Source organism: Solanum tuberosum, unplaced genomic scaffold (assembly GCF_000226075.1).
Source record: "Solanum tuberosum cultivar DM 1-3 516 R44 unplaced genomic scaffold, SolTub_3.0 scf00165, whole genome shotgun sequence".
Taxonomy (NCBI): domain Eukaryota; kingdom Viridiplantae; phylum Streptophyta; class Magnoliopsida; order Solanales; family Solanaceae; genus Solanum; species Solanum tuberosum.
In genome coordinates, this window is record NW_006239090.1 from 106288 (window position 1) to 134105 (window position 27818).

At 36.8% G+C, this 27818-nt stretch overlaps 1 long non-coding RNA gene across 1 annotated transcript; it reads left to right on the forward strand.

Annotated features, from left to right (window-relative positions):
- Positions 1–9603: 9603 nt before the first annotated feature.
- LOC107061764 (uncharacterized) lies at positions 9604–26291 on the forward strand. The gene is made up of 3 exons (XR_001474190.1): positions 9604–9820; positions 25790–25961; positions 26047–26291. It is a non-coding gene; the product is annotated as an uncharacterized lncRNA (long non-coding RNA).
- The last annotated feature ends 1527 nt before the right edge of the window (positions 26292–27818 follow it).

The window sequence follows — 27818 nt, forward strand, 5'->3', positions numbered from 1 at the left end:
ATTAACAGGATCTCAAATATGAGTAGGATATATATATAGGCATAATACATAATGCCTTTTAAACTTCTATAAAGTTGAGCAAGTAAACACTTGCATTCTACGTAGCATAATACACGTTGAACGTCATGTAGGATGTCATGTAAGACGTGAATTACTATGTAAGACGTAAAGTAACATGTGTATCGATCTATTTGTTCAATTCTATACAAGTTTAATGTCTACTTATAAACATTCAAAATTAGAGGATATAAATAGAAACCAAATTAAAGAGCACGCTTGTGTATTATATATTCCCTTTGTCTCAGTTTATATGACTCACTTTCCTTTTTAGTTAATTTAAAAAAATGACACGTTTCTATATTATGTAGAAATTTAACTTTTAAATGTCTATTTTATCTTTAATGAGATAACTTATAGTCATATAAATTTTAATTTTTTTATTTTTAAAATTTCATGTCAAGTCAAACAAACGTCATATTAAATTGGGTGGAGGAATACTTCATAACCCCCAAATCTTGTCAGAAACTATGTGAGAGAGGAAAGAGAGAAGAAATGGTTAAGTGAAGAAATTGTTTCCTTGGTTGGCTGCAAAGCCCATAGAGCCCGGGGGCAACCACTCACCATAGGAGACATAACCCAACTCATTACATTATTCTCCAATATAAGGCATAATATATAAATATATTCTTTAATTTAATCTTATATCATATTTATGTTTTTTAATTTTGGATGTATACAAGTAGATATTTAAACTTCTATAAAGTTAAATAAATAGATACATGCATCATATGCGAGATCCTACATGGTAATTTGCATCTTACGTAGTGTGTTATATATATTATGTCATGTAGGACTGATGTGTTTACTTATTCAATTTTATATATTAACTTAAGTCTTAAAGTATCTAATTGTGCACATCCAAATTAGAGAGCATAAATATGAAATGAAATCAAATTAAACGACACGTATATATATTATGCCTAAATATAATCTAGTAATGTAAAAAAAAGTATATATTTTTCAGGAAAGTGCTAAATGGCAAGAAAATTTAGCCAAAATTTGGTCAGAAAATTTAAAAAATTATAATATTTTTTTTATCTTAAAATAAACTAATCTTTTTTCCATTTTTAGTTAAAAGATATTAAAGTTAAAAGGATAAAAATATTTTAAAAAATAAAATAACATAGATAAAATATCACTCTGACCAAATTTTCTGATCAAAAAGATTTTTCCTATTTTCCATCTAAAGTTGGGAGCTTGCCAATATAAAACACCATCTTGGTATGAGTTAAAGGTGGCACCAAAAAGGTAGACAAAAAGGATCTATAAAAATAAAAGAAATTTATATAGTGGACATTATTCAAAGGAACAAGTAAAAGAGGATCTAGCAGACAAAAGAATCATCTCACAAAACAGAAATCAAGACAGTTAATTAAATATCAACAACTAAAAACCTCATCATGCCAGGGTATCCAAGGAAACTCAAAACACAGCCTCTCCCTTTATACATAATTATATTTTCCATAAAAGTAAATTAACATGATATATATTCGTGGGTAATAATACAGTGACAATACTCCCTCCCTTCCAAAATTGGCATAATACATAAATACATCATTAATTTATCCTCATTTCATATTTATCCTTCCAATTTTTGATGTGCATAAATAGACATTAAAACTTGTATAAAGTTGAACAAGTAGACAAATGAGTATACACGTAGGACACAAATTGTCATGTATGATGTCACGCAGTATGTGTGTGTCGATTTATTCAGCTTTATAATAATTAAAGTGTCTTATTTATGCACACCCAAAGTTGGAGGATATAAATATTATTTGAAACCAAGTTAAAAGACATATTTATTTATTATGCCTTGAGATTAAATAAATTGATCTTTGAAGAAATTTAGTTAATGACATTAATAAAAGAGTAATTTATCAATATTATCCTTTTATTCTTCCCAAACTATTTTTAAAACTAAAGATAGTTGAAAACTTTATTAAAGAGAAGAATAATTTTGGAGAAAAATAATTAATACATCTTTAAATTTTGAAAAATTCTCTCACGGCTCACATTGAGTCATATCAACAAATCATAAATTTATTTATTTTGGACTGAAGGGAGTATTAACAAATTAAAAAACTTATGATACAGTGAAAAGCAATGCGTGTAATTAAAATCTCACTGATTGGCCTAGGAGCTGTCACATTATATATTAATGGTCTATTGGACCTTAACTTATATCAATAGAGAAAAAACAAGTTAAAAAAGGCAGTGTCATTTGAGATATTAATTAATCATTCAACTTAATGTATAAAATGCAAAGTTTAGAGGAATAACATCAAATTAAAGACCCGCGTGCATAAAGTCTGTAAAAAAAAAAAAGACCATGCAAAGTTGCAAACCGACAAAGCTAGGGAAAAGACATAAAATCCCTACGAACTTGACACGAAAACTTACTTTAGTACTTAAATTACACGGGTGTTTATATACCCCCTAATTTAATTTGAATTGAATTTAATTACCCCTTAAAAAGGAACGTGGCAAAATTTGTATCACCAACTTTTCATAAGTGCGTGAGAAAGGAAAAGACACCAAAAAACTGACACATATCATCTTTTTATTGGATAACATACTTAATAACTTATTTTATTAATTTTTAAATATTTTATTTTAAATTAACTTTTCTCTCTCTATATTTCTTTTTCTGCATCTTCTTCTTCATTTTTTCTTTCCATTCTTGTTCTTTTTCTGCATCTTTCTTCTTCATTTTTTTTTCTCTTCTCATAACTCTTTCTCTTTTTTATTCTTTCATTTAGTTCAAGTAAACATTTACTTCCAATTATAACTTCTTCCACATTTCTTCTTCTTCTTTTCTTTTCTATTTTTAATCGTTTCTTTCTTTTTTATAAATTTTTGGTGTTTGATTCACCCACCATTTTTGACATCAAAGAAGATTATTAGATCTACCAGTTTAAAGCGTTATCAGAATGAAGTTGACTTCCATTAAAAAAAAATCAAAGATATTGTTGGCAAAAGATTAATTATGGAGATTTCGCCCAATTCATTAATAATTTTTCATTTTTATTGCAAATAATTTTTTAAATTTTTGAGGAAGGTGGCATCGTATAACTAAACTAAAAATGCAATTGAAATTTGAATTATAGTTTGTATATTGAGGAGTAAATTCATTGATGTGTTTAATTTTTGGCTCAATATTTTTTTTTAAAAAATATTATGGAGATTTAAGCAATTAATTAGGAATTTTGTTAATGTACACGTGGACGAATGAAAACGTGTGTGACTCAACAACACTCAGCCTTCAACTGGGCTGGTGATGGGAGGGTTGAAAAAAATCACTTAAAAGATGTTAAGGGGTATATAAACACATGTGTAGTTCAAGTACTAAAGTAAATTTTCATTTTTTTTAATGTATTTTCCCACAAAGCTACATTAATAATGTGATTAATTATGTGAGCATCAAGAATGAGTTGTATCCCATTTCCTGCAATTTGAGGCAAGTCACAAAAGCTTACAAGCCCAAAACCCAATATTATCACTTAGAACAACTTTTTGGTATCATAGTATTTTTTTTTAGGGAAAAGGTTCAAATATGTCATCGAACTTTTAGAAAAGACTCATTTATGTTATTCGTTAAAAGTTTGACTCATCTATGTCATTACCGTTTAAGAAAAGATTCGTTCATGCCATTATTTTTTAATAGTGGTTTTGCAAAACCATTTTTACATAGTGATAATGTCTTTACTTGGATGAGTTATTTTAATTCAATTTTTGTTCAGAATTTTGATTTTTTTTTATAAAAAATAATAATGACGTGATCGAATTATAATTTGCCACGTGTCAAAAATGGTTTTGCAAAACCACTGTTAAAAAATAGTGGCATGAATGAGCCTTTTCTTAAACGTTAATGACATAGATGAACCCAACTTTTAACGGATGACATAAATGAGCCTTTTCTAAAAGTTCGATGGCATATTTGAGCCTTTTCCCTTTTTTTTATGAGACACAAGTAATATGACATTTTGTATAACATTTTTACTTTTTTACTTATAAAGATAAACACAAGTAATGGGTATATAAGTAACAAACATTACCAACTAGTGATGCGTTTTAAAGCGGTGCGAGCTAGGCCCAAAGCAGATAATATCACTAGCAGGCTGGGCCGTTACCAGGGGGAGGGGGGTAATAGAACATTAATTTAGTTAATATGTGTCTCTAGAATTTCAATCATCTTATAAATTTAAATTTAAATCAAAATATTTGAGTATTAAAATGGTAGAACATGAAACGTTTGAATCTAATAATTTTTTGTCAAATACACTTTAATATTTGAATATAAAAAATATAAGATGAAATTAATAATATTAATGAATATCAAAATATATGAATATTTTGTTCTTATCAAATTTGGAAAGTAAATTTTCAAAATTAATTAACTTAACTATGATTATGATACTTGTCAATATAATATGATCTTTAATTTTAATAAAATACATGTCTCTCATATGTACACTTCACAAAATGGAGGAAAGGCTTAATGAGGGGAGCCGGATCCCCGCCTAACATCAAGAAGATTCTGATGACTAGCACCACATAGCATATGCTATTTATACATTATTCACTATAACACTATTATTAACTTTAAGAACTACTTCTTTATTTCAATTGTTTGTTTTATTTTTTTAATCTATTTAAAAAATGATGCTTTTTTTATTAAAACAATTCTTTAATTAATTTTAATCTTTTACATGATATGCCTAAGTTAAATGATATTTTTGGTACATTCTTCATATTTTAAATTTAAAATCACAAATTTAAAAGTCTTATTTATTTTCTTAATTTTTGTGTTAAGTCAAAACAAACAAACAAATTAAAATAGAGGAAATATATACTCCCTCCGTTTACTTTTACTTGTCCACTATTCCAAATATAAATTCACTTTTAACATACAATTTTTTTTTAAAAAAAAATTATGTTTTACCCTTAGTATTAATTACTTATTCCCCAAATTACTTTTCAAGACTTAATATTAAACATCGATTAATCTGGGTATTATGGTAAAATATCCATATCGATCATTATTTCTTAAGAGATGTACAAAGTTCAACGTAGACAAAAAAAAAGTGAAAGGAGGGAGTAAATCGTTATGGAATATAATCTCTCAATTCACTTTTAGCTGTCTACTATTTCAAAAATTAATTTTCAGTTTTACTTTATGAGTTTTAATATATCAAGAATTTTTTTCCATCATTTACCTTTAACATTAAGAACTTATTACCGGCCAACTCATTTTCAATACCTATTATTATTTCTAAAGGTACGAGTAAGGTTTATAGTGAATATGTAAAAATCAATGAAGGAAATAAATATGGTTTAAACTTTTTCCACAACTATATATATATAGATTAAACTAATAGGAGTACTAGTAATATAATTTAGTGATATTCTGAATTTTTGAATTAGCAAATATAATACTAGTAACGAAGCAGAGATTGAACTCTGTATTAATCACGGTTGGACAATGCAATTAATTGATAAGAAAGATCACAAGTTCGGAATTATTAGCTTTCATGTTAATTTACAGATCACTAACGGTACTAAGAGCTAAATAATTATAAGAAATAGTACAATGTCATTCAATAGGCTAAAACATGAGCACATGCTCATTACAGAAGGATCTGATTATATATCTACCATAATCATAAATGTCATTTGGTGCTAAGAAAAATTAATCCACACTAGATATTTAATTATATAAAAAGTCATATTTCTTCCGTGTCACGTTTTACTTTTCAAGAGGTAAACTGCATGGATTTTGACCAACATCTTAAGATGCATCTTATTAGTATGAAAAGGATTGCAACTTATAGTATTTCTCGTATTGTTTCCGAATATCTAAATTTTAAATTTTAATAATTGAATTAATCTAACTCAATTTAATTCCTAAAATATATTAAATTAACTTTTGTAAAATGAAGTATGACGAATAAAAGTGAATGGAGAGAGTATTAATCAATGTTAAGAGGCGTCTAGATTAGTTGTTAGTTAACAAAATCATTTGTTATTTTGTTTGGAGCTCAAATCATGAATATTTTACACAAGTGGACTCAATCAGTAAATACGTGTCAATAGTGATAGCAAATAGTGTTAGCAATGTCGAGCACAACAAACAATTTGCCAATTGCTTTTTATTTGTTATTTTTCGTCAATAATGCAACGAAAAAAAGTGACTTTGTTTAACAAATTTGAGAAAATGTCACTCCCGAGCTTATATTCTGGACGTGACCGGCACTCGAGAACCATCGTTGGTCCCCAAGTGAACTCTTGGCCTGGCTGACTACTTAGCGGAAGACTTACTCAAATAGAAATAGGAACTTCAATTGCATAATTAAACTTAAAGTCTAAATCAAACTCAACCCAAATGAACATCTGGAAATGCTTATGAAGTTATAAAATCAATTGTCTCAAGATCTCAAAATATCTCAACAAGAAGGGGAAATAACAAGAGACTCAACATCTAACTATCTATGAAGCCTCTAATACTAAGATAGATGTCGGGACAGAACCCACGACAAACTAACAAAAGCAGGAAATAAGTGTGAAGCCCTCCGAAAAGTGAGGAGGCTCACCAAAGCTAGCTGGAATGCAAATGGTATCAACAAAGCGCTTGTTGATGACCCTGAGCACATGTATCTGCATCATACAAAGATGCAGGTCGAATAACGTCAGTACATTTAATGTACGAGCATGTAAGGGGGAAACATAAAGCATAAACAACTGAAATGATAAGATTGGAAGACAATGCAATGTTTAAACATTATAAAGCAGAAGATATGAGCTTAATGGTGTATAAAATACAATAAGATACTATTTACTCTTATTTGAGAGATTCTCTAATCGACAACCATCACTATGAGCTATGTGATGATACAATGTCTCGCCCACACTGCCAAAATTATACTATACCTTGTCGGGATAGAGAACGCCTCAATTAAGTGGATCCACTAAGCTATGCTTAAAAGCAATAAAGAATCGTTTAAAAAGTACGACCCTTTACCCATGTTGGCTACATGGTTTATGAGGAATTTGAGTTGTTTGAACTCATTCCCATATCAGTGCTCAATACTACTTCCAATAATATATAACTCATGCTTAAATGTATACAACATAATTCTTTATCAATTTGAGGTAATTACTCAATAGATCCTCTTAAAAGGAGTAATGCTCTGAAATATCTCTGAACTTGTAAATTTATTTAGAAATCAAAGTTTCTCTCTTTTAAATGTAAACATATTACTTTTGGGAATACTTGGTTCCCTTATATCATTTCTCAAACATGGAAACAACTCTCATTTCTCATATTTATTTTCTCAAAACTTAGTTCAAAATCATAGTTGATTACAAAAGAATCCTCAAAATGACTCAAAAAGACCTCTTGAACTTTTCTCTTAAACTCACTTTAATTCGGAATGTAAATTAAGACATGTGATTTGAACATCTATGAGTCCTCAAAGGTGAATGGAGTTTATGGAAGCTAATACAAAGAAGAGAATGTAATCACGACTCAAAGGAACACGTCCGGAATGAAGCATGGAAAGAAAAAGACAAGGCGACGTCGCATTGCTGGCGTGAGGCACCAGGCCCAAACTACTGAGCAATGTTTGGGGCACACTGCTGGTGTGGGGCACCAGGCCTCAAACTACAGACCAAAATTTCTGGCGCCCTAGGTGGTGCGCCACCCCACCCCCCATACCTAGAAAGCTGACAAAATTTTATACTCAATTTAGGGACCTAACTCGTTTAGAATGAGGGAAATTCTCCTAAACTCTTCTCGATTATCAAACCCAACACGAATACATGAGGAATTAAACACAATCTGTTTGGTAAACACAACTTTTACTAAATATTAAAAACACAAAAGCATTCACAACCTCCATTGTTCAAGAATTGAACAAAAATCAAGAACTACTCAAGAACTCTTTGAATTCATATGTATGGTGTGAGGACGAACAAGTTCAACACTGTGAGAAGCCTTACATACCTGGAAAGAACAATGTTCTTGGCGAAAATTGACGGGATCTTGATGAATGCTCAAAACCTAGCTCTTTCTCCTCTTGAACTCTAATCTCTTATTTTCTCTAAGTGCTTAGGAATGTGAAAAAGTAACTTAGTGTCTGATTAGACCCTTAATTGGGTGATGAAAAACGTGTTAGGCCTAGTGGTAAAAGGAAAATACCAAAAATATCCTTTTCTAAAACGAATGAGATGCCTTAAATAGAGAGGCTTCACTCAAATGTGCATAACTTTTTATTCCGAGCTTGAAATTAAGCAAACTTGGCGACGTTGGAAAGATGAATCATACCTTCAATTTGGTAGGTCATGAGCCACTTAAATATTTATGTGCTAAAAGATATGATCGTTTAAAGTTGACCCAAAACTACAAATTGATGGTGACTTAGACGAACCTCTCTTTAGTTCTTTTCGAAAGCCGAGGCGTTACAGAAAATTCCACACGATATTTATCATATGCTGGTAGGTTGTTGATTATTAACTGTTATTTTTTTTGCATAATTTTTGGGGTGTTGTCTTTATTCTCCCCCCCATGGTGTTTTGAATGATGTCAACAGAAAGTGTAGCAGGGAGTTCCTTTGCGGTGGCACTGAGGAAAAAAGAAAGTCTCTCTTGTGGCATGAGACATGCACTATGTCTACTTAAGAAGCAAAGAGATGTAAATATTAAGGATCGTAAGATGTGGTGGCAAAGCTGATATGAAAATTAATTAATGGAGAAGAAGGACGTACTGATCTAGATAAAGTGGGTGAATGAGTTGTAGATGAACAACAATGAGACTTTTTGGTCACATGCCCCAAGTCCAACAAGTAACTGGTACTGGAGACAACTATATAGGTTGAAGATTAGAACACAGACATATATATAGGGGATCGAGAACATTACTGTCTTACAAAGAATAAAAATTATGAGAGGCAGTGAACTAAGACTTGGACTAGACTACATCTACATAACAAATACATGTTTGTGGAGCTATTGAAGATCAAAATGAAACATTGGAGCAGATTTAAGAAGGAGACAATAACAACTATATATATATGGAGCTACTATTTATAACATTTGAATTCATAATAGGAACCAAAACATCTTTCGACCACAAAGTGTAAATAGAGAGTTTATGATACATTAGGGAGAGATTACATATGTTTAAATGCATGAAATACGTACGGTAGGAAGAGTGAATATTTGATTCAGTCTTTATATAATTAGGCTTTGCTCGTGAGGCTCACTAACTTAACACTCTTTTCAAAAGATGATTGAGTCTATGTGTATTTCTTACTTGTATTTGAATTTATTTTAGTGGTATGATAATAGTTTATCGTCTATTATAAAAAAAAAATTGAGAAAAACTTTAAAATTTTAAGAAGAACCTAATTTTTTTATACGAAATTGGGCTGCCAGGGCCCTTTACTAAAATGAGAAAAAGGGACCACGCCTCAAAATGACCCAGCCCAGCTAATAAATCTATCTGTTAAGACAACAAACTAAATGACAAAAAGAACAAAAGAAATAAAGATTCCTAAATCCCCAATTCCAGAATGCAGGACTCAGCTATTCTCTGCAATGGTGAGTGCTGAAAACTGGTCTACCGGTGGGTGCATTCGATTCGTCGATGGCTGCAACAAGTTGAGGTCGGGTTGTTTCCACATGAGACACTCCAAATTCTCACGAATGCCATGGAAACCTAGCCCATTGAATACACTTCACCCCAACACGAACAACTCATGTAAGATTCGATTTACACCATGTCTTCTTGTTATCAAGCTTTACATCCGATCTTTGAGCTTCATTTCTTAGATTAGCCCTTTCCTGCAGATTGAGACATAAATCTAGCTAATACCACTGCATAGTCTGACAAAACTAACACCATTGATTAGCTTCATTCCTCTGTCAATGGAGTCGACTGGAGAGTAACTGAATTAAGGGAGAAAACTTGTGTTTGTATTGAATGTGAATTAAAGCTTTAAGAATTACAATGTGACTATATATATATATACAATCACTGATCATCTAGGTATGGCAGAAATTAACTAACTAACAAACTTGATTCTAACTAACTCTACTGTACATAACCGACTCTACTGTTCACAACTAACTAATTATACTTTATATTCTCATCACCCCCCTCAAGTTGGAGGTGATGTAATTACTGACAACTTGTGCAATAGGGCAATATGTTTAACTCTAATCAGAGCCTTGGTGAAGATGTCTGCCAATTGTGAATCAGTGGGAATATGATGGAGTGTGATTAGGCCTTGTTGAAGCTTGGTCCTAACAAAATGACAATCGATTTCTATGTGCTTTGTCCTCTCATGAAAAACTGGATTCTTTGCAATGTGGACTGCTGCTTGACTGTCACAATGGACAGGGATAGGTAAGGAGCATTGTACAGTCAACTCATTCAACAATCTTTCAAGCCACACTAGTTCTCCTACAACTTGTCTCACAGCCCTATATTCAGCTTCAGCAGACGACAAAGATACTGTTGCTTGCTTCTTAGACTTCCAGCTGATAGGACTATCACCCAGAAGCACTAGGTATCCACTAACAGACTTCCTGGAGTCAGGGCAAGCAGCCCAATCAGAGTCACAATAAGCACTGATAGTGAGATCAGGCTTGTTTGAGATAAAAATCCCCAATGTTGGATCCTGTTTCAAATATCTGAGCACATGGTATGCTGCTTTCAAATGAGGTTCCCTAGGTGATTGCATAAATTGGCTCAAGTGTTGTACACTATAAGCTATGTCCATTCTAGTGTTGGTTAAAAAATTTAACTTGCCAACCAACTTCCTATATTGAGTAGGATCAGATAAAAGTTTGCCGTCTGTAGCTGTTAACTTCTCAGTGCAATCAAGTGGTGATGTAGTGGCCTTGTAACTTAACACATCAAAATCTTTCAGGAGATCAGAAGTGAATTTCCTTTGTGAAACTAGCACCCCATCATGTCTGTATAATATTTTCAGTCCCAGAAAGTAGTGTAGTTTGCCCAAATCCTTTATCTTGAACTGATCATTTAAGAAGCTCTTTAAGGAGTTGATTTCAGCCACATCTGGTCCAGTTAGAATTATATCATCCACATATATGGCAACAAACACCAAGGAGCAGCCCTTCCTTTTGTAGAACAATGAATAGTCACTGTCTGAGTGCTGATACCCTCTTGAACATAGACAGTTTGCCAACTTCTCATACCATTGCCTGCTGGCCTGTTTTAGTCCATACAAAGACTTCTTCAATTTGCACACCATGTTATCACAACCTACTACAAGACCTTGTGGAGGTGCCATGTACACTTCCTCGTGTAAATCACCATGTAAGAATGCATTATTGACATCTAGTTGATACAAGCTCCAATCTTTCTTAACAGCTAAAGAGATTAATGTTCTAACTGTAGTCATTTTAACTATAGGTGAGAAGGTTTCAGTGTAATCTACCCCAACTTGTTGTGTATAACCTTTGACCACCAACCTAGCCTTAAACCTCTCCACACTTCCATCAACTTTGTGCTTGATTTTGTACACCCACTTGCATCCAATAGCTTTCTTCCCATCAGGTAACATGACCATCTCCCAAGTGTCATTAGCATACAAAGCTTCAAACTCCTGTGTCATGGCCTGCTGCCAGGCAGGATGCAATATTGCTTCCTCAAATGAAATAGGCTCACATTCATGTGAAATGGTTGTTACTAACTGCTGACTATCAGAACAAAGACGGGTGAAACATACATGTTTATGGGGAGGTATAAAGGAAGTAAGAGAGTGCAGCTTAGGTATGGTGTAGGTGTATTCTTTTAGGTAATTAGGAGTGTGTATGGTTCTGGTTGCTCTTCTAGGTGCTGATATTGTGGGTACTGGTAAAGTATCATGGTGCATGGTGACATTTGGATCAGGTAAGGTAGGTTGAGTTGTAGGTTCATGTAGGACAACAGATGGTACTTCATTCATGTTGGTATTAATGGTTACTTGATTATTAATGACTTCATGTGGTGTGAAATTTTCCAGTAGATCATCATTAGCAAAAGTATTTATTTGACCAGGCATACAAGTCATGCTAGTGGTATGAGTAAGCAGTTGCAAAATGGAATTGAAACTAGAACCATCAGGGGCAATAACAAAGGGAAAAATCTTTTCTTGAAAAATAACATCTCTTGATATATGAACTTTCTTGGTAGCTAAATTCAAAACTTTGTAACCTTTTGTATTGAAAGGGTAACCAACAAAAACATGAGGTGTGGTTCTAGGTTCAAATTTATCCTTGTGAGTTTTCAAGTTAGTGGGAAAACAAAGACAACCAAAACTCTTAAGGTGGGAATATGTAGGTGATTTATGGTACAACATTTCATATGGAGACTTATTCTGTAGAAGTTGAGTGGGCAGTCTATTAATCAGGTATGTGGCAGTCAATACACATTCCCCCCAGTACCTCATAAGCAACTTTGACTGAAACAAAAGTGCCCTTGCCATTTCAAGTAGGTATTTATGTTTCTTTTCTACCACCCCATTTTGTTGAGGTGTATAAGGACAAGTTCTTTGGTGTATGATACCTTTGGTTTGGAAGAAATTTGTGGCTTCAGCTGAAGTAAACTCTAACCCATTGTCAGATCTTATGGCTTTTAACTTGGTTTGGAATTGGTTTTCTATGAGAGATATGAAGGCTTTGATAGTTTGGAGAACAATACTCTTACATCTCAGCAATTGTGTCCAAGTGGAACTACTGTGGTCATCGACCATATTGAGGAAATAATGATATCCATCATGAGTGGGAACATGAGATGGTCCCCATAGGTCAACATGTAACAACTTAAACACTTTAGTGGTGGTGGTGATACTTTCTGGAAAAGGCATCCTGGTTTGCCTAGCCATAGGGCATATGTTACAAGTAAAAGGCTGTTTGGGAGAAAAAATAACAGGTATAGTTGAGATATTTTTCATTTTTAGAAAAGGTACATGTCCTAATCTAGCATGCCACAAAAGTTCATCATCATGAGTGTGATTAGAGACATTTGCAAAATGAAGGACAAGCATGAGTAAAAGAAGAGGAAGGAAAAACAGTACAATCTGCCTTATTCATAAGAGAGTATTTTACAGAAGAACCAGTGGACACATTAGAATCTGAAACCCTGCTAGTATTGCCTAAAGAAGAGACAAGATGACAATTAACATGAGGTGATTTACTCTCAGTAGATGGACAACAATTGTGGCATTTGTGACATAAGAAGTACAGGCCATTCTTGGCTTTACCAAGTTCCAGAGGGCTCTTCAGAGAAGGGCCCTGCAACAAACAAGAAAATTTGTCAAAACTGACTACACCATTGAATTGTAGTGCTAAACAATGAACATAAATGAGATTAAACTTGAAGCTAGGTACAAACAACACTTTGCTTAGAGTCAAAGCTGGATTTAAACAAGCATCGCCAATTTCAGTCACTTTAACCTTGTAACCATTAAGGAGTGAAATTAAAAAGGGATATGGAAGTGAAATGATGTTTGTGAGGGTGGTCTTATCATAGGTCATATGGTGTGATGCTCCTGAATCTATGATCCAAGAGCCAGCAGTCAGTTTAACACATTTACAAGAAAGATCACCTATATCAGTAATAGAAGAATAGCAGGCAAGTATACCTGCCAAGTTCACAACTCCATTCAGCATGTTGTTTGAGTTGTCTGAATTTGAGGCTCCATTTCCAACTTGTAAAGTTCCCAGGAGATTGAGTAGTTGTTCATATTGATCTTTGGACAAGTTCAATGGCATTTGTCTCCTTACTTCAGGTTCTTCTTCAGATTGAGCTCCATTCATATCAGGGGCACACACATTTGCTGCAGAACCTGTGCCTTTTCCCTTTTGGAACCTTGGATTTGGATTGGATGGGTATCCATGAAGCTTGTAACATCTATCCTTTGTGTGTCCTGATTTCTTACAGTAGTCACAAAACAAAGAAGACTTGCTAGTGCTAGAATTGCCTCTAAACCCAGTATTATTGTTTGTATTCCCAAAACTGGTTCCACCTCCTCTAGATGAACTGTAGTTTGTCCTAAATCCCTTGTATCCTGCACTGTTGTTGGTCTGTCCATAGGCATTGAGAGAGGTAGAATCCAAGGCTGTATGATTATGAGGCTTCACCTCCCTTTGTTTTTCCTCTTGGGATAATATGGCAAAAGCTTGAGCCATGCTTGGAAGTGTGTTCATCATGAGAATGCTGCCTCTGACAGTCGTATATATCTCATTCAATCCCATTAGAAAATGTATCAATCTTCTGTCTTGTTCAGCCTTGTGTAATTTGCTTTTACCCCCACAAATGCACACACAAGTACACTGCGAATTGACATCAATGATACTCATTTCCTCCCACAGCTTCTTCATTCTTGTGTAATATCCAGTGATGTCTAAAGTGCCTTGGACCAGATCATTAATTTCCTTTTGCAGTTGATACAATTTACACCCATTGGTTTGATCGTACCTTTCTTCCAACTCTGCCCAGAGTTCCTTGGCATTGTTCACGTACTGCAAACTATCACGCAATTCAGGGGACAAGGAATTTAAGATCCAAGATGTGACCATGTCGTCACATCTCTCCCACTGCATGAAACTAGGATCAGTAGGAGCAGGTCGCACAATAGCTCCGTTTATAAACCCTGTTTTGCTCTTGACTGAGAGAGCTCTGAGAACAGCCCTTCGCCAAGATCTATAACCAGTACCATCGAAAACTCAAGGTAAAAGAGAGGATCCTACACTCTCTGAGGGATGCAGGTAAAAGGGACTAGCAAAGTCCAATCGAACTGTAGTCGAACTAGAAGCGAAATCAGTTTGAAGATCAACCATGGTGTTCGAGTATTTGTAAGGAAACTCAACACAAAAACAACCAGAACAACTAATCCCAAACACAAAATCAAAAATTGATAGAAACAGAGAAATCACCACACAATTCCTCAATCAAGAAATCAAAATTGGCAGAAAACAGAGAATTCACAACACAAACCCCCAAACAGCTAATCGAAAAACAACACAGATGAGTTTCTGCAAATGTAGAGGGATGAAGCTTATGAAACGAAGAAGAACTACGATCAATCAACCGAACTTTGATACCATGACAAAACTAACACCATTGATTAGCTTCATTCCTCTGTCAATGGAGTCGACTGGAGAGTAACTGAATTAAGGGAGAAAACTTGTGTTTGTATTGAATGTGAATTAAAGCTTTAAGAATTACAATGTGACTATATATATACAATCACTGATCATCTAGGTATGGCAGAAATTAACTAACTAACAAACTTGATTCTAACTAACTCTACTGTACATGACCGACTCTACTGTTCACAACTAACTAATTATACTTTATATTCTCATCATAGTCCAAGTATTTCTTGTTAATGTTTCTCACAATCGTTCCTTTATTACTCCAGTTATCTGTTGTGCTGCTCTGTATTCGTTGCATTTGATCCTATGTTTTTCAACGCTTGCGATTTTGATGATCTATTGCTATTTTGTTCCTTTCTTTCACTGTGCATTGTGATTGATTTCATTGTATCTGTAGTTTGTATTTTGCATTTTTCTGATTCTTAGGTTTGCAATTCTTGCTTTATCCATATTAAGCAATACCTTTGCATCATTTGGTAACTCCTAAAAAGATGAAAAAATAATGCTATCTATTCCTGCAAAAGAGAAAACATAGTTAGCTAAAAAATCAGCAACCTTGTTGCCTTCTCTGAACACATGCTCAATCACCACCTCTCTCTCCTTCATCAAGTGCTTAATTTTCCTAATTTCCATTGTAACACTCCATGGGACATCCCATTCCCCATAAATCATTTTTTTAACTGCCAGGGAGCCTGTTTCCAGAATAACAGGGAATATCTCTTTGGTCCTACAATATTCCAGTCCCATAGTGATAGCCTTGATCTCTGCCTTGAGGTTATTATTATCCTCTATCCTCTTGACTTCAGCATACACAAAATTACCTTCCACATCTCTTATACAATATGCTCTGGAGCTAGGGCCCGGATTGCCTTTCGAGGCACCATCTAAATTGCATTTATAACCAACCATATGCTTAATCCATTTCACCACTTTACATCCTATAACTGGAGTGTAGTCTTCCATAAATTTAACCAACCTAGGCAAGAAGCCTGGAATATCCCTCATCCATAGATATAGATTCTTTGCCATAAGATGTATTAATCTTTCCACCACCATATCATAGAATTTGGAGACATCTTCCCACCATGCTTGATCTTGTTCCTTCTTTTCCAAATTTGCCATAAGATGAACAAAGGGACTGCCTTATAAATGAGCTTAATGTCATGTCCTACCACTTTGCCAGTCAAATTTTGCATCTGGATAGGGATGGAAGAATCTAGAGTTGTGGAGAGGCTTATGGATAACTCTAGAAGCCCTTAGATATTTCAAGAAGGCTTTGGAATATCCTAGAATGTGTAGAGAATTATAGAGAGGGACCAAAGTGTAAATACTTTAGGGACTTGTAAAGTAATTACTAATTACACTTTAGCCCCTAGGTTGTAGTATAAATAGAGAGGACATTCATTTGCTAGGCATCAACCAAGTTGTAAAGCTTTCTTCCAAGTAATACAAGGCCTTCTTCCAAACCTCTCAAATCTTTCTAAGTCTTTCTTTGCATTCTCTTAGCGATCTTAGTCTTGAAGGCTTGCTTGAGCTTACAAGATCTTGCAAGAGTAGTGAGTAAGTTTTCAAGCGCCGCACGGGGCATTAGCGAAAACTCTAAGTCCGTGATAACGTGGTATCAGAGCAAAGGTTTGTACTAAGGGAATGACTAACGAAGGAGACGTAAACACCGCTAGCACCACCAACGTCTGTTCGGAAAGAGGAAAAAAGAACCGCAAGGGAAAGAAGCACCAAAAGGGTAGTGAGGATATGTTGCTCGACCCCACACTAAGCGAGGCACTAACATTTCACCCATCTTCGACCACCGAAGCAAGTGACGATGAACTTGGCGAGGAGGCCATTGACTTCACCGCCAGAGAGGAATGGGTCACAAGGGTTGAAATGGCAAGACATGTCATTGAGATATTAGGCCGGCGTTTGAATGTGGTTGTTGGCAAGTTCAAGACCCTCGATGACTTCACCCTTGAGGAGACTGACAAACTTCTCAAGGAGTTGGAGGGATACCAGCGGGATGAGTTCGAGATGAAGGAGGCCACCACTTCCTTGGAGTGTCGGCTCATGGAGGCGTTAAGCACGATCATGAAGGCCGAGATGAAAGCACTCAAGGAAGGCGTGGAAGCTGGATGATCTATGTCATTCAACCGTGATAGGGAGGCCAGGGTCGAGGCACCCAAGCCACCTATATTCAAAGGCGTTTGTGACGCTCAAGCGGTGGAGAACTTCTTGTGGCACTTGGAGAATTACTTCAAGTGTAGTCGGGTGAAGAGCGACGAGAACAAGATCAACACTGTCGTGTTGTATCTTTCGGAGATGGCCATGCTATGGTGGAGACGCAAGGAGGCCGAGCTAGGGAAGGGGATGTGCACCATCAATACTTGGGAGCAATTCTGCGAAGAGTTCAAGAAAGCTTTTTTCCCTAACAACGTCATATATGAGGTCAAACACAAGTTTAGGGAATTGAAGCAAATGGGTAGCATTCGGGCGTACGTGAATGAGTTCACAACTCTAACGCTTCAGATTCCCAACCTCACAGACAAAGACATGTTGTTCCACTTCATGGACGGACTACAAAATTGGGCCAAGACAGAGTTGGAGCGGCGACAAGTCAAGACCATTAATGAGGCCATCACACAAGCCGAATCCTTGATTGACTTTAAGCATGACAGGCATGACAAGGCAAAGGCGAAGGATGCGAGGACTAGTCATGCTAAAGGTGGGTGAGATTGTGGCTGAGGCAAGGAACAACAGGCACACCCTAAGTAGCACGACTCCTACAAGTCGTATGGTAAATGGTTCGGGCGCCAGAACTACACGGAGAAAAAGGCGCAAACCACCAAGGGAGATGGTTGCTACATATGCGGAGGACCGCATGGCTATGCCCGGTGCCTAGAGCTGAAGAACCTTGGTGCCATCCTAAGCAAACAGAAGGAGAAAAACGCACAAGAGCAAGGGCAGGACGCGGGCACGATGCAGTTGGGCATGGTTGGACTATGCGGGGTTATAGCCAAGCAAGAAGAGAATCCAGGAGATTTCAACACGCAGTATGTAGACATCTCCATTAATGGACTACTAGCTCGTGCCATGGTAGACTCCGGGGCTGAAGCTAACATTATGACCAAGACGGCGGCATCAAGGCTAGGGCTAAGTTACAGCCCAAGCAACACCCGCCTCAAGATGGTCAATGCACCACCGACTCCCGTGTGCGGAGTCGCCCAAGGAGTGAGCATCATGGTAAAGTGGCAAGGTAAGACAAACTTTACCGTCGCTCCTTTACATATCTTGGACATCATTCTTGGGCAGGAATTCTTCCAAATATGCCATATGATCGACCCCTACCTCCAACAACTCATGGTCTTGGAGCGGGACGGTACATGCATGGTACTTTTATTCAAAGTGTCGAAGAAGGAAGGACACACCCACATGTCGGCCATGCAGATTGTGAAGGGCCTAAAGAAAGGGGAGCCAACATTTATAGCCACAATTGTAATTTCGGGAGAAGACAATGGTGCTAAGGAGCCCTTGCCACCGATCGTAGAAAAGGTCATTGAAGAAAACAAGGACGTGATGCCAGACGAGCTTCCAAAAACTCTACCTCTTAGGCACGATGTAGATCACAAGATTGAGTTGGAGGTGGGAGCCAAGCCACCCGCACATGCACCTTATCGCATGGCTCCGCCCGAGTTAGAGGAACTAAGAAAGCAATTGAAGGAGCTTCTCGAGGCCGGTCATATTCGTCCGTCCAAAACACCTTATGGCGCGCCGGTCTTATTTAAAAAGAGAAGGACAGATCATTGCGCTTATGAATTAACAACCGGACGCTCAATAAGGTAACTATTAAGAACAAGTATCCTATCTCGCTCATTGAAGATTTATTTGATAGGCTTGGACAGGCAAAGTACTTCACCAAGGTGGATCTCCGGAAAGGCTACTGCCAAGTACGTATTGCGGAGGGGGATGAGCCGAAGACGGCGTGCGTGACAAAATATATAGCTTACGAGTGGTTGGTGATGCCCTTCGTCTTAACCAACGCACCTGCTACTTTTTGCACGCTAATGAACAAGATCTTTCATTCCTAATTGGATCAGTTCGTGGTGGTGTACTTGGATGACATAGTCATCTATAGTAACACCTTGGAGGAGCACGTGGAGTATCTAAGGAAGGTCTTCCAAGTCTTATGGGAGAACGAGCTCTATATTAAGTGGGAGAAGTGTGAGTTCACCCAGCACAAGGTGCACTTCTTGGGGGATATCATCAGTCAATGCGAGCTACAGATGGACGAGGCTAAAATTCAGACGATCCAAGAGTAGGAGGCTCCCACCAAAGTGATCGAGATACGATTATTTCTTGTACTTGCGAACTATTACCGCAGGTTCATAAGTGGCTACTCTGCTGACCGAATTGTTGAAGAAAAATAAGTTGTGGGTTTGGAGCTAGGAGTGCCAACAAGCATTCGAAGGTCTCAAGACCGCTGTGAAAGAAGAGCCGGTCTTGACGCTGCCCAATTTTTTGAAACCTTTGAAGTACATACAGATGCTTCATCCTTCGCCATTGGGGGAGTCCTAATACAGGATAGACACCCAATATCATTTGAGAGCCGCAAGTTGAACAAGACCAAACGACGCTACAGGTGCAGGAGAAAGAGATGACGACCATCGTACATTGTCTGCGCACATGGAGACATTACCTACTAGGATTTAAGTTCGTGTTCAAGCCGGACAACGTGGCCACTAGCTACTTTTAGTCACAGAAGAAGATCACCCCAAAGCAAGCTAGGTGGCAAGATTTTCTAGCTGAATTTGACTACATCCTGGAGTACAAGCCAGGAAGAGGCAATGTAGTGGCTGATGCACTAAGTAGGAAGGCCGAACTTTATGCTATCACTATGGCCCATTGTGACATTCGAGATGCGATCAAGGATGGCCTGCAACATGACCTCGAGGTCAAGAAGCTGATTGAGTTGGACGCCCAAGGAAAGACAACGCATTTTTTGGTGGAAGACGACCTTTTGCTCACATCCGATCGGAGGGTCTATGTACCCAAGTTTGGGTCTATCAGGCGGTGAATCATCTGGGAGAGCCACGATACACCGTGGGCTGGGCATCCGGGGCAGCGAAGAACGGGGGAGTTGAACGAGGCTATCTATTTTTGGCCGTGCATGCGGGATGACATCGAGTGCTATGTGCAGACTTGTCTTGTGTGCCAACAAGACAAGGTGGAGCAAAGGCTACTGGGAGGACTACTATAACCACTACCCGTAGCGGAACGCCCATGGGAAAACGTGACCATGGACTTCATCACTTTCTTGCCTAAGTCCGACGGGTACGGAACCATCATGTTCATGGTGGATAAATTCTCAAAGTATGCTACCTTCGTACCCGCCACAGCCGGTTTCACCACAAAGCGGGCTGCTCGATTGTTCTTCAAGAATGTGGTGAAATATTGGGGGCTTCCAATACATGTCATTAGCGATCGAGACCCCCGCTTTACCGGGAACTTTTGGAGGGAGCTGTTCGAGATACTTGGCACGGAACTTCACTTCTTCACAAGTTTCCACATGCAGACCAACGGCCAAACCGAACGCGTCAATGCCCTATTGAAGTGCTATCTGAGGCACTATGTCAGTGCGTACCAGAAGGATTGGGCTAAACTCCTAGACATGGCGCAGTTTTCTTACAATTTGCAAATGAGTGAGTCTACCGGGTGCACACCATTTGAATTGGCGATGGGCCAACAACCCCAAACTCCGCATTCATTGCCAGCTACTTTCCAAGGAAAGAGTTTGGGAGCCTACCATTTTGCCAATCGATGGGAGGAACAACTTGACATTGCCAAGTCCTACTTGGACAAGGCAGCAAAGAAGATGAAAAAGTTTGCCGACTGCAAAAGGCGTCTCACAGACTACAAAGAGGGCGACTTGATCTTGGTGAAATTCGAGCCAAGACAGTTCAATGCACTAAGGGGAGTTCATCAAAACTTAGTGCGGAAATATAAGGGTCTGTTCAAGATCGTTGCCAAGGTGGGAAAGATCTCATACAAGGTGGAGTTGCCTCCACACTTCAAAATCCATACGGTCTTTCATGCAAGTGTCCTCAAGCCATACCATGAGGACAAGAAAGATCCTAGCCGGAACCAATCACGACAGGCACGCATAACTGTCACCGCCTCGCACGACTGAGAGATTGAGGCTATCATAGACTATCAAGCCAAACGGAAGCGAGGTCAACAAGCCAACGCCATGTTCCTTATACATTGGAAGGGACAAATTTTGGAGGAGGTCACATGTGAAAGATATGAAGACTTGTGGCAGTTTAAAGATCAAATCCGAGAGTTTTTGCAACAGTGCACCGCGGTCGTCGCATCAACCGGTGGGGGAGAATGTCATGCCCCGCCACTTTGCCAGTCAAATTTTGCATCCAAATAGGGGCGGAAGAATCTAGAGTTGTGAAGAGGCTTATGGATAACTCTAGAAGCCCTTATATATTTCAAAAAGGCTTTGGAATATCCTAGAATGTGTAGAGAATTCTAGAGAGGGACCAAAGTGTAAATACTTTAGGGACTTGTAAAGTAATTATTAATTACACTTTAGTCCCTAGGTTGTAGTATAAATAGAGGGGGCATTCATTTGCTAAGCATCAACCAGTTGTAAAGCTTTCTTCCAAGTAATACAAAGCCTTCTTCCAATCTTCTCAAATCTTTCTAAGTCTTTGTTTGCACTCTATTAGAGATCCTAGTCTTAAAGGCTTGCTTGAGCTTACAAGATCTTGCAAGAGTAGTGAGTAAGTTGTCAAGCGCTGCACGAGGGTTTAGAGAAATGCCTAAGTCCGTGATATTAAGCTTAGGTGATACATCTGCCTTCCACTATTTCCAGACAATGTCCTTTAGATGAAGAAAATGATCATCAATCCCTGCAGTAGCTGTAAACTCAGACCATAATCTATTAGAAGATTCACAATAAATGAATAAATGTTCTATAGTTTCTAGACACCCTATCCCACAACAAACACACAGTACATTGTCTCACATAGGAATCATTTTCTTCCACAACCTCCAAATGAAGAAAGAGATCCTATATGGCATCCCTTTTACCCAAATATTTTTGAAAAGCTCATTGTGATCTTTGTTCTGTCTCACATAATTCCAGGCAGATTTGATAGAAAATTTTCCTAATCTACTTAACATTCACCAAGGTTTGTCCCATTCTTCGGAATGTAGAGTGAATGTAACATGATTAGCAATATGAGAACACACCTCTTCATTGAACATATTATTCATTAACTCCCAGTTCCAATCTCCTTGACTGTATACTTGATTCAATTCCTCAAGAGGGTGCTCACCCTCATGATTCAAAGGTAGATAATAATGTAAAGCCCCCAACTGGGTCCAGTTATCCCACCATAGAATGGAGTGACCAATCTTAGCTTCCTACTATATTTGTTGGTCTATCATACTTCTTGCTTCGAGCATAAGCTTCCAAACTTGTGATCATCCTTTCCATTCTACAATCTGAGGACCCAAATTTTTGCAATATTTGTTCCATAAAAAATCAGACCACATAGATTTTTGGGTCCTAACGTTCCACCATAATTTAGCAAATAAAGCTTTAGAGACATCAAAAAGAGATCTAGTAGCTAGTCCACCTTCCTCCGTAGGTAAACATATATCCGACCAAGAAACCCAATGTTTATTTCTCCCATTTTCTTTAAAATTCCATAGAAATCTAGCAAAGATTCTATGTAAATCATGGAGTACATGCCTATGAGGATTCATAACAGGCAGGAGATAAATAGGGATACTATTAAGGACAGATTGAATCAAAGCCAATTTACCTCCAAATGATAATAATTTACCCTTTCACACCCGTAGTTTCTTTTGCACTCTTTTGATTAATTATTTGAAATGAATCTTCTGCTTCTTTTCATGACCTATAGGACAACCCAAATAATTGATTGGAAAAGATCCTCTACTGAAACCTGTGACCTCTTCTACCACATCTACATGAGCAATATTTGCCTTTATAAACATGTAACATGCACTTTTCCCTTTGTTGATTAGTTGACCAGATTAAGCTTCATAATCTTCTAATGTATTCATGACCAGCTTTAGAGACACCCTATCAGTTGACACAAATATGATAGTATCATCTGCATAAGCTAAATGATTAATGTTATTAATCCACTTAGGCATTCCATAACCCTTAAAATCTTTGTTGTTAAACAAATCATTCAAGGCCCTAGCTAGCACCTCAGCTGCTAAAATAAATAGAGCAGGTGAAAGAGGATCCCCCTACTTGACACCCCTAGATGAATGAAAGAAGCCATGAGCTTGGCCATTGATGAGTACAGAATACCAATTATTTGCAATAAACCTCCAAACCATATCCACCACATTACAATCAAATCCCATTTTTTCCAGCACCTTAATTAAGAATTGCCAATTTACCCTGTCATAAGCCTTTGCCATGTCTAACTTGATCACCACATTCGCAGTCTTACCCCTTATTTTTATATCAGAAACAATCTTTTGAGCTAGTAAGACATTTTCATATATATTTCTGCCCTTAGAAAGCCTGATTGATTTTTAGAGATAATGAAAGGAAGCACACTTTGCAATTTATCATGTACAATCCTAGATATCACCTTATGAAGGAAATTACTCAAACTAATTGGACTCATATCAGTAAATGATTGAACAAAATCCTTCTTTGTAATAAGCACCAAGTTTGTATCAGTAATGGACTTTGGTAAGGTAAAATCATTAAAAAAAGGCAGTCACCACATCAAAAACATCATTACCAACAATCTCCCAACAAGTTTGAAAGAAAAGGCCAATGAATCTATCAGGACCACTAGCACTGTTACCATTTAGTTTAAATACTACCTTCTTTACCTCTTCCTTAGTAGGACAGACTTTGATAAGCTCATTATTCCCTTCAGAAATTAACTATGGCACATGCATTAGCAAAGTCAGCTCCTCTGCACTATCTTCTACAACAAATTGACCCTTAAAAAAATTGATTGCCTCTTCAACCACCCGATCATTGCCTTCAGTCCATTGCCCATCTTCCTGAAGCATTCTACTCACCGAAAGTCTCTTTCTCCTCCCATTCACTAGGCAGTTAAAGAATCTAGTATTTTTATCTCCTTCAATATACCACTGAAAACTTGCTTTCTGTCTCCAATATTCTTCTTCATAGTGAATATATTTTTGTAGCTCTGCCTGAGACTGCTGAAAAATCATCCTGTTAGGAGTTGTAGGATGTTCTTCAAATAGAGCTTCTTTCAATTTCACAATCTCTTCTCTGATAGCTAGTTTCTTGAAAATGTCACCAAAATTCTCTCTACTCCACCTAGATAGAGCTGTTTTGGTATTTTTCATCTTTTGTTTCAAGTTAATGAACATATCTGTAGAATCCATTGATTTCCAACTATCAATAACAGTTCCAGCTGTTTTGGTATTTTTCATCTTTTGTTTCAAGTTAATGAACATATCTGTAGAATCCATTGATTTCCAACTATCCGTAACAGTTTCTAGAAAACCTTCTTTTTCCACCCAAAACTTCAGGAATCTGAATGGCTTCCTCACATATGAACTTTGACCACCACAAGTTAGAAGAATATGAGCATGGTCAGAGTCAATCCTTTCCAAGTTCTCCATTTCAATGTTACCTGAGAAATCGATAAAAGATTGTTTGACCATAATTCTATCCAATCTCTTAAAAATACACTCCCCATCAATTCTGCCATTCCACCATGTAAAAGGGCTACCCTTGAAATTTATGTCCAGTAGTTCACAGGAATTCATGCAGAAGGCAAAGTTTCCATACTCATGGGGGTATACTGGAAGGCCCCCTATTGTTTCCTCATCACTCATAATGACATTAAAGTCTCCCCCCCACTAACCAGGGCATATTGTAATTGACACCGATGTTATATATATCATCCCACAAGTTGATTCTTTCCAATGCATCACATTTTGCATAAACCATTGTAGCCAAAATAATATCTCCAGTATCTTGAAAATGAAGCTGCAATGTCAATTGTTGATCTGTGTCTGAAATCACCCCAACATGAATATGATCTTGAACAAATACCCATATCTTCCCATTCTGATTGTGAGTTGCATAGGGCATATCCAACTTTCTTTTATACTAGTGAATTTGATTTCCTTCTTGAAAAGGTTCCATTAATGCAATGAAAGTGAAATTATGATGTCTATTTAGCATTTGAATCCTTTGAAATGAATTTTGAGTTCTTACAGATCTCACATTCCAAAATAGAGTCTTCATCTTCATTTAGAAACTGTTTTCACACCCCTCTTAGGATTTATCCTAACAGGTCTACTTTCCACATTAATTTTACCTTTGATTCCTTTAGAACTTGATTTAGCATTTATCCCAACAGTCTTCATTATTTGATCTTCATTGGATGTGTTATTTTTTTCTTCTGAATCTTTTATATCTTCAACCCCATAATTTTTTGATATTGCCTGGAAATCTCCTTCTGTAGTCTGATGGGAAACTAGATTGTGTAAAGTACTAATAGGACTTGATTTTTTGCAGGTCTGACTGATTGCAGGGGCAATATCCAAGTCTCTCTTCCTTGTCACTTCTCCCACTCCCTCTGTAACTGTTACATCTCTTGTGGAATTACTTTCAATTGACAATATTTTCTCACTCCCAACTATTTGTAATGGCTCTTGCAAAGTAGCTAGTTCATCAAGAATATATTCAGGTGACTCTGTATTGACATATCTGTTTGAGCTTATTGCATGTCCTGACTGTTGTGCTAACATTAGGTCTCATTCTTTTTTCTTTAGCCTTCCTTCATCTTGCTCAACTGCTAGCAGATGCAGATTGTCATTCCTGAGGATTATTTCCAGTCCAGTAGTAGTTGCATTCAGTTTTGTTGATTTTATATGTTGTATTGTATTCCCCTCCGTTGTATCTTCCTAAATGTCATTGCCTTTATCTGTTATGTTCTTCTAGTGATTTTCTGTAATATGATTACTTTGAGCAAATGTCTTATTGACCCAATTTTTAGTGGACCTATGTTGTTGATCTTTCTCTTCCATTTGTGTTGCCTTTTCTTTAGTTGTAACTTCATCATCTTCACCATTATCTGTTTCCAGGCCTATTGTATTGCTTGTATTTACTTTACTATACTGTAGCCTTTTCTTGCATGTGCCCCCATAATTTAATGCTGCAAAAGAATTGCATGTACTAACAACTTCCTTTTCTTTTTTTTTGTATCATCATGTCTTTGTTTTGTTGTAGTTTTATTCATGGGAAGCCACTTCTTGAAGTATCTTCCTATCCTAATCAACGGAACTTTAGGCTGCCCCTTTTGTATGTCACTTGCGATAACTTCATTGTTCTCACTCTGCAATTCTGACTTTCTGAGTTCTGGATGCAATACTCTACATACATTCTCATCATGTCCCTGTAATTGGCAATGCTTACAATACTTTGGCAACAAATCATATTATATGTGTATTTCTCCACCCTCGATGTCTTAGTAGCTTCATTCACTACCTCCAGCTCGATGAATTTAGGGAGATCTGCCATTAAATCAACTTGTACCTTGACCTAGCACAACTTGATCGTGTCTTGTTAATCGTGATCATATCTAGATGTAATGGTTTACCTACCGCTGATGCCATTGAGAATATGGATTCCTTAACAAAGAAGGTCGGCTTTAAATCCAGAAAGGAAATCCATGCCATAGCCTCTGTAGTTTCTTCCTCAACACTGAATTTCGCATCATAAATAAGTGGTCTCATCATATATGAATATCCATCCTTTGATAGTATGTAGTAACTTGATTTAGACATCATATTGATAAAGTCATCTTGTCTACTAAAACGCATCAGTATGTGTTTATGTCGTAGTAATCCAATTTTGCATTCCCCTTTTACATCGCATTGTATTGGGATTCGTAGTTGCAATTCTTCAATATCTGGCCATCCATAGGAAAACTTACCAACTACTGCATATTGCAGATTTTCCAATGTGTTCATTCTTTTCACTTCCTCTTCCGTCCAAATCACCTATGTGATTCCATCTTTGTAGCTAAGTTGTTTCACAAGAATAGGTTCCATTGTTGGGTTAATGACTGTTACTGCATTATTTGTCTTAAGAATATCAGCATATTGTCGTGTTTCTGGTAATCCTTCCTTACCATCTTCTGCATTAGGGTTAGGCAATTTTGAATTAGGGCTAGGCAAAGTTATTGGTTGTGGAGCTTTGTGGTGGTGTAATATGGGGAAATAAGTATCTGAGTTGAGTGGAAAAGCCGAGCCTTCACTCATCAAACGCTGGCCGGCGGCCAAATTGGCCATTCCGGTGAGAAATATCTAGGTTGAGAGAACTACGGGTGACCTCTATATCTAAGAAGAACCTATTTAGATTTAGTATAACTAAAATAAAGTAAACTAACAAACTAAATAATTTTAACGAATATAGTTGCATGTGCAAACACTATGAAAGAGTACCAAAAGTTAAATATTTTTTGTTAATAGATATTAATTTTTTATTGAATTTGTATAAGAGCAAAACATATATAAGTTGAAATAGCAAAAAAATAATATAA